The following is a 9,359-nucleotide window of genomic DNA, read 5'->3' as shown; positions in this document are numbered from 1 at the left end:
GGCAACGGCTTCAAAGCAGGCCGGGTCTGAAGCTATACGGAGAAAGTCAACAAGTGCATCTCTTTCTTAATTTAAAAAAAAATATCTTTTATTTGGGTAAATCAGTAGCAACTTCTCTGTATTTAGATATTAACATAATGACTTCCCTTTGTTTCTGCCAATGGAATTAAAATGGAAAAACATGCATCTACTTTCACTGATGAAGGCAGGTTTTGCTGACATTGCTTTCAGGGTGGGAGAGACGAAATAAGGCAAAGGAAGAGAATGGCAAAGACGGAGCTTGACAGTGAGTAGCCTGCCACCGCATTTCCCAAACGCAAACCATTCATATTCAGTACCCTTAAGGTGCCCTAAAGGGACTAAATTCCCAGGGAAGAAAATATGTAAGCCTATTATTCCATAGCGCCACTATCAGCTACAGTCCTTCACCTACTTCCTGCATGCAAGCCACTCAAACAGTGACTGCATCTCTGTCCCTGCCGGCAGGACTCTGGCTCCAACACATTCTCTGCTTCCATCTTGTGCCCAGCAAACCTAGAAGCCCAGTTTCAAGAAACCTTTTTAGTTCCTAGTTCTCAGAAGAATTCTGAAGACAAACCAAGCTTAGGGATCATAGTTTCATAGTGACTTTTAAAAGGAGAGGCTCAACCTAAGCCTGCATGCGCACATGCTCGCTCTCTCTCTCTCTCTCTCTCTCTCTCTCTCTCTCTCTCTCTCTTTCTCTCTCTCTCTCTCACACACACACACACACAGTTCCTCAAACAGTTTTCTTTATGAGCAGAAAGGCTTTTCCACTAGCGCTCAGATATCCACAATTGGCAGCCTAGGCCCACAGATTCTTCACATTCTGAAGTTCGTAAAACAAACACTGTATGTCTGGTGTAAAGTTTGCTCACCAGCCCCCATGACTGCTGTGAGCTCCTCTACCCATCTCAAAGAAACTAGGGCTGCTGATTCCAGGTTACAGTGCTACATAAAAGTCAAAGGGACCTCAGACTGCGCTCTGGACTCCAGCCAAACTTTAGACAAAAAGATTTTCTAATCCCTTGTATGCAATATAAAAAATAATAACACAAAAACAAAACCACCTGCCATTAGCCAAATCTAATCTAAGCCTTCCTTGCAGTAGCAATTCTACTCAGAAGACTTCAACATTGATCTTGGCCTGGCTTGCACAATAAATGAACTAATGATACAGGCCCATGTCCATGGTACTATGGGAAAATGCACCTTTTTTGTCGCGAACTGGGATGAAAAGCGAGGATTAAAACCAGAACTTGCAAACAAGACTGCAAGGAGGAAAATCTTTTCATTTCCACCCATGCACCATTCTGCCTTCCCCAGCCTAGCATCAATGTGGTCCCCTGCTTCAGAAAGGCTTTGAGTTTCTGCTATTACCCTAGTCTCGCTTTAACACATACTTTATATTAGAATGCGTTCCAGGAAGCATATGGCAAGAGAACTAGGTCAACCATTAACCAAATAACAGGAAACCGTTCTGCAGCGCACACCCTTCAAAAGCTTGCTTAATGAGCTGGCTCTTCAGAATATGTCCTTCCGTCAGGTTGGAGCTAACAGGATCCATGGGTTTCTTTAATGCAGCAAGGTCACCTACGTCCTAGACGGCTTCTGCACATACTAGACTTTCAACCGTCTAAACCGTTCCATTGAAAGGTTCAAGAACTGAAGTCAAAGGTTCAAAGAAGAATGTTTTCTGAATTCACTTGACCGCCCGCAAAGAATGTCCACTATTAGCCCTGCTCTGACAGCCAATCCTCTAACTCTGTCAGGCTGATAGGAGATGCTCCATACCCATCCTTTCTCTCCGGAGCATTTCCCTCTGGGTTGCATCTGGCATCCACACCACCATTCACATACGCCATAATCCACTTCACAGGTCCAACAAAGGCTTAGTTTCATGAAGAACTACAAATGAGTTTCATCTAGAATCAACCATGGCCTCGAACAATTTCATATTCTTGAGTATTGGCTTTTCCATCAACCTCAAATTAGTATTCGTCTATGGCTACCAACAACCAATCGTTCCTTGGCCTCTGTAACCTAGATGGCTAAACACAAGTTCTGACTTCTGAAATGTTACGGAAGACGGATTTGTGGAGTTCGGGGGTTTCCTTTGTTGGAGAACTTCCGAGTCAAGATAAATCTTCACTAACATTTAAAGCTGTCTGCCTAATGGGGTTTACGTCAGCAATCAAGGCAAAGAAGAAACAGAGAGATACTACTTTGTTTCACAAATCTAAATGTCTTCTGAAAAACTTGGCTTACTGACCCATCAGAGGGCTTTTGAATACAGCGACTCTAGGCACTAAGCAAAACATCAGGGATATAAAGGTGACCCTGGGAGACACCCGGCCTGCCTTCCAGCAGCTTCGGTCTAGTTCTTTCAGCAACTGTTATGAAAAACAACTTAACTGTTGGCCATCAAAGTTCATCTTGCCAAATGCTAACTAACTAACAGTAGTTTTCTTTAAGAGTCATTGAGGTTTCAAAGAACGTGATCGGGTAAGTACTCTGGGCTAGAGAGCAAAGAAAGGGAGAGTCAAAGAGACAGTAAGATTGTTAAGTCTTCTGGATCCTGGATAACCACACCTCCCACTTCTGTGCTAGTCTTGGACAGTCTCAAGTTTTGTTTAAAGGTATTAGAAGCGTATGAAGCAATAGTAAAAAAAAAAATTACAGAATCCAATCTAAGGAATTTAATAAACAACCTATAACAACGTTTAAGATAATGCAAGCAGAGGTTAAGTTACTATTTTTTCTTTCCAGATTTCTCAAGAGTGCATTAGCCGCTCTAGAATAAAAGGCATTGCTCATTGCTCGGTCCTGAAGCCAAGAAGTTAAATGTTTATCAGTCCCACCAATGGAGGCTTTGAGGAGCCCCTTGAAGGGGACTTCATGGGCAACTCAAGGGCATTCCAGTTGCACTCTCAGACAGGCACTGTTTAGTGTGCTCTGCCTACCATCATATAAAAATGTAAGGAGAGGAATGGCAATTGCTATTTTTTATATGCCCACTATATGTCAAGCTCTGCCGCAGAGATTTATATTCATGATCTCATTTCTTTCCCCCATAAGAACCTTACAAAGTAGATTTTTCTTTTTTCCAGATAAGGAAATTGGGGAACAGACTCTGAATCATTCACTCAAGGTCAGTCCTGTGGGGCCTAAGATCTCCATTCATACCACAGTCCTCGCTGCCAAGGTCTTACCAGGGCTCCAGACGCTGGTAGCCAAAGATTCTCTTCTATATGGCCTTCCTCATGACAGCTAGTCAAGGGTTCCTCCCTCAGAAGGGTTTCTCAGCGTACTGAAACACTGCTGACGTTGGGTTCGGAGGGCCCAAGCTCTGAACTGTTCCTGAGATATGAAACACGACAAACCCAGCGGGTGCTCCTGCCAATGGCCGTCTTTACTCATCAGCTGGAACATGCCAAGACCTGCCTAGAATGACGCAGGAAAGGTCACCGAGGGTGACTCCATACCCCTCCAGATTGCTACAAAATAACAGCTTAGTGCAGAGACAGGCCGATCCTTGGAAAGCTGCCAACATTGTTTTGTAGGCCTCAAAATTCTTCAGCTACTTACGTCCATCAACCTGAGTCCAGCTCAAGAGAGGCAGAAAGAAACTGCGGGTCTAAAGGTTAAAGGACCAGGAATCCATGGGCTCCGTGTATCTCAGAGGCCTCATCTTCACTTTGGCTTCTGGGCGTTCCACTGGAACTCACTAGGGAAACAATGTTTTCTTTCCCTCATTATCCTGAAGTTCTGACTGTAGACATTTAAACCTAAAAATTCTGATGAGATTCTTGCGATTATAAAAGACCCAGTTTATACCATTAATAAAAACAGACCCTGACAACCACACCGCTGTTCTAGCAGCTCCGTGGATAGATACCAGAATGCTAAGACGGTGGAAATGTAAAGCTATGGAACAAACCAATGCCAGGTCCATACTTGGGTTGGGAGGTGCGGCTAATTTTAGAAGACTGGTTGACACCAGAAGAGACAGAGCCGGATCTTGTCAGGGGCTTAATGCAGCCCTCACGGCTACATCTAGCCAGCTCCACTTCAATGTTTTCTCATCGATGGGAAGCAAGTGACCAGGTAGCTGAAAGGAAGAGTTGATTCCTACGCTGAGGTTCCTCACAAACTGTCCAGTCCCACTCCAGTCTATGAACCAAAGGTTCAATTGGTCAATAGTCAAAGATGGTCTCGTTTAGGAGTCTAGGACAATAACTTTTGCAGTACTACTACAGATGCGTATCTGAGGCAGGTATATATTCACAAGAACAGGCAGCAGAAGTTGAGAGGGCTACTGATTACAGAAAAGCCTGTCAGCCCCATTTCTGGGGAAGCTCTAGAATATTCCATGCTTCTAAAGCACACAAAATACAGTGTTGGACATTGTCAGGGTTGGGAATCGTATAGCATGGTGAATCTGCTATTCCAAGAGTCAGTAAGTGACTCTCTTCCCGTCTCAGACAACTGTGCAATCCCCTGACTGTCCGGCAATGCGTACTCAAGAATGTCAAGGTTTCAGGCTGGATGGCCTGATGCACTTGCTTATCAGCTTTTGAGTTTAACAGGGGGAAACAATCTACCCCTCAAATTGTGGAAGCTTTCTTTCCAGAAGAACTAGACAGCCCTGATGGCTCTCTCCAACTACATAGCAATTATGTAATTGCTAAGCTTCTGCAGAATCACAGGAACCATTCCGCAGCCTTCTTACGGGCTACAGCTGCAGCACAGTGTTCAAAGATGATTGCAGCCTTTGCATGGACGGCCAGTCTCAAAGCGGAGCACAAAGGGACCTACAATGGAATTCCATCTCAAGCACAAAGATGTTCCTGTCTAATGAAGCCTCTCTCCTCCTCCCAGTCTGTGCAGCAAACTCTTGCCCCTGCCAGCCCTCCATGAGGGTGGACTGTGGCTTACTGTTTACGCTGACAGGTTCCAAAAGAGGCAGAGACACCAGCTGAGGCTTTGCCACGGACCATACACAAGATAATCATTTAACACGTAATGTGAAAGCTCCAGACGAGGACAAGAAGCAAAGGGGGCGGAAAGCATCTCCCTAGGCTTCCTGCACTGGCATGAAATGACTGCTTCCTTTCCTTCTGCCAGCTCCAATCCTTCATGTTGACATTACACATCCTGTACTGTAGATCCACCCCCATGCTGCCGCTTGCCCGGCTGAATTATCTCCTGCGTCACAGCGGTGGTAACAGAACTGCTGGCTCGGCAGACCTGAGAGCACCATTTCAAATGCTTAATGCATTCAGCAACTGGACACATTACCAGTGCCGTCAGGGCGGTTCGTCTGTGGTCCTCTCAGCAGCCATGCAATACTTGACCTAACCTTCTGCTAACCAGATGGTCTGTTTGCCTCTTGGGACCAAACCATTAAACTTTACTTTATTAAATTCCATCCAAATGTGGGGACAGTTTACAGCAGCGTGTCTGGTTCATCTCCAACAGGGTTGCTAAGATGAAAATGACCTAAAAATAACTGAAACTCTACTTCACACCAACAGAGAACAAGATCATTTGGAGTAAATATTTAAATGATCTGCCAGATTAGGAACCACAGCAGCGCTAACTACATAGTTAGTAAATTGTATTGTACACACACACACACACACACACACACACACACAAAGAAATGGATGAATCTACAGTAGAAGAATCCACTACCCACAGCCTAAGCCACTCTGCACCATGCCCCAGGAGCCAGGCCGTTTTAATGTGTTTGAAGACACCATGCCCATCATAATCTCTCAATCACCCAAACAAGAAAATCTAAACACAACTCTACTAGATAGATCCCATATCCCCTGAGCTTGACCGCCAAGGCACACTACAGGTGGGCCTGGTACTCCAAAAAGGCTCAAAAAAAAGGTTTCATGGATAGGTATATGAGTAGGCATAAATTCCTTTAAAAGGAACATCTCCAAGTGTAGCACATCCCATTGAAACAAAGACATTAAATTCTTTCCAAGTCCATCGTCCACCCACACTGAGGCATGCATGTAAACCAGGTCTCGGATGAAGGGCAAGGGGTAAGCCATCTGCACCAGAGGCATTGGGTGGCCACTCACTCATTATTGTAAACGACCTGCACAAGTGGCCACTTACTGGGCACCTGGCAGGGTGCTGGGTGCTTTACATACACTCTATGCGGCTTAGCTTCCCGCCAGAGAGAACGGGATTCCCCCAAGACGAGAAACAAACACGGAGACTAGGAGCCATTAGGATCCTGACCTAGGTTCACAAAGACAGGCAGTAAGGGGTAGGTAAGGGTGTGAGTTTAATTCTTAGTTCAAAGCCAACTATTTTTCTCTATAGTCACGGGTAAGCAGGAATCCTGTAACAGGTAATTAACTGAACACACGGCAAGGCAATGGCCCTATCCTCAAGTCCAGGAAAGCAGAAAGCCTTTCCACTCTTAGTTTTTAGGTGTGAAAAGCACCTCCTTTCTCTCCCACACCTCTCTGGGAACTGAGGACAACTACATAGGAACTACTACCACAACCACGGCCGTACCGCCACTCTTAGATTTAAGTCCACCTCCACGACTAACAGGTTTTCATCCGGGGCTAGCCAGATGGCTCAGTGAGCACAGGTGCGTGCTGCAAAGCCCAGTGACTGAGTTTGTTCCCCAGACCAAACACCGTGGAGGAAGAGAACTAGAGCCACATACATGCAGGCACAACATTGGTACATATAAAACTAACAAATCCAAACAAAGTTTTTAAGAAAAAGACAATTCTCTCAAGGTGTGCTCTTTCACACACACACACACACACAAAATGAATGAATGAATGAAAAAAATTTTAGTCTCACATTTACAAGAATCTTGGAAATATCAAAGACCAATAACTACGAACATGACCATTTTCTCAAGCTGCTTTGGACACAATGTTTAATGGCAACTATAAAGTTTTTAAATAAATTTCATAACTAAAAAAATTCCACTGACATTTGTCTTTCTGGAAAATTCCCAATGTAAAAGAGAAAGAAAAGAAAAAATAAACTTTATGGGTAATTTGCTTCCTCCCCCCCACCCCCTTGACTGGGCCTCACATAGCCCAGGCTGGCCTTGAACTCCTTAGCCCCCTGTCCTGATTTCCCAAACCCCGAGATTATGGGCATACAATACATTACACCACCTGTGTTGGGCGATTTGCTTTCAAGTGTGAAAAATCAGGATGTGGTTTTACCAAAGAAACATCCAGACCTTCTTTATCTTTGTCACCAACGCATCCCACCACCACAACCCTGCGAGCAGAGTGGTCTATGACCAAAGCAGGGCAGGTCCGGGAAGTCATGTAGGGCCCACCCGACACCTGCCAGTGTTGCCCACAGTTTGAAACATCACCTCCTTACTGGTGAGATTGTCTAAAATTAGCCTCCCCGTGGCTGACATCTCAAAATACCTGATATTACCAAGTAGACTTAAGCTGCTAGAACAAACAGTTGCACAAAGAAAACCCAAGAACCCAAGGCATCTCTAACCAAGGTTTTAGGGCAGCGCTCAAACTGGCTTACAGCTTACCTTCCACGGGCAATGCCAAGAGGCAGCCAAGGTTTACATCAAACAGTACAACTAGTATTCTCCCTGTGGGAAGTACCATTTTCACAGACGGCTGGACAGTTTTCGTCAGGAGAGCATCAAACAACAGGAAGGGTAATAACATCTAAGAAGCTCAAAGAGCTTCACCTTTACAAACACTGTACCCTTAAACCTCTCCAAGAAATAACTATGAGGCATGAAAGGCAGCTTCTCTACCTTGTGAACGCACTCTAGGCGAGAGGAAATGGCATCAATGCCGGTTTCCACCTTTCAGGAGGCTGAGGCAGGGAAGACTGAGTTCCAGGCCAGCCTAGGCTACTCCGTAAGAGACAACGACACCACCACAGAAAGACCTAGAACCGCAGCTGGGTTTCAGACCAGCAGACCACACTGGCGCTGCATCTCCCTCTGAACAGAGCCAAGGATTGATTGCTCAGCAGGGAAGACGCAGCAAGAAACAGACAAGTTCGGGAACAGATGTGGAGGCCAAAGACTAGACACGGAGGACAGAGGACTGTGGCGGGTCACCACCTCGGTTTCTCCATCACCGGGCAGTAATTCTCCTCCGTCCTTGCTCATCATAATCCAGCACTCAGGAACAGGAGAGAAGACTCATGGGTTAGGAACATTTGATGCTCTTGCAGAGGACCTGAGTTTAGGTCCCAGCACCCACATGAGGAGGCTCATGACTACCTCTGATGCCAATTCCAGAGGATCCAATGTCGTCTTCTGGCCTCCACAGGCACCAAGCAGGCATGCATCCAGGCACTCACACGTACACATAAAGATAAAGGGGAGGGAGCTTGGAGAGTAAATTAAAATTAAATAAACAAGCCAGGACTCTCATACATGTATTTTTGGAGCCCTTATGCCGGTTTTACCATCACCAATACCTTCTGTGGAAGCAGAAAGGAAACCACAGGACACAGGGTTAGTGACTTAGGCAAGAAGATACAAGGAAGGCACAAATGTCAACCAGTGCTCACAGGCCAGTATGCTTGGCACACTCCATCCCACTTGCTTCAAGGAGACCCATGCACTGAGAAGGGAATTTTCACTAGAAAAATTTGTCATTCTGATGTTATAGAAATAAATGGTAGCAGATATCCATATTCTCTCTCTCCAAACACACACATACACACACCCCAGCCCCAGTTGCCAGTTGTTGTTCTTCAAACAGATGAACTAGCCATAGTGTACGAATTCCAAGCGCACTGCTTCTCCCCCCACCCCCCATAGCTGCACACCCAAAGAGAACGGCTGCCAGAACGGCAATCTGTCCCAGTGATTCAGTTTCAGAGACTTACCCACTGCTGATAAAGGTTGTTGTTTGTGTTCCTAGAAATCACTGCCTCTGTTTCGGAGGTTAAACAGCAAATAAAACCGGGTGTGGGGGCACACACTTGGAATCTCAACACTCCAGGCAGGAGGAACAGAAGTATAAAGTTATCCTTGGCTATAGAGTTTAAGGCCAACCAGGGTAACAGGAAGCAGCCAAGTCTCAAACACTGAAACAAAACACAGCATAGAGCAAACCATAACCATAGCAATGAAGCTCTGAGTTAGTTCTTGCTCTCTCTGACTGCTCGGCTGCAGAAGAGAAGTATATATACTTCTGTATGTCTGTCTCTCAGGTAGCCCAGGCTGGTCTCAAACCCTCTAGGAAGCCGAAAATGACCTTGATCTTTGATCTTCCTACTTCTCCTCCCTTAGGGCAAGGATTTCCAACAAAGGACCACCACACCCAGTTTAAAAGGAGCAGGTT

Source organism: Arvicola amphibius, chromosome 11 (genome assembly GCF_903992535.2).
Source record: "Arvicola amphibius chromosome 11, mArvAmp1.2, whole genome shotgun sequence".
In the NCBI taxonomy this organism is placed as follows: Eukaryota; Metazoa; Chordata; class Mammalia; order Rodentia; family Cricetidae; genus Arvicola; species Arvicola amphibius.
Note: the sequence above shows the minus strand (reverse complement) of the source record.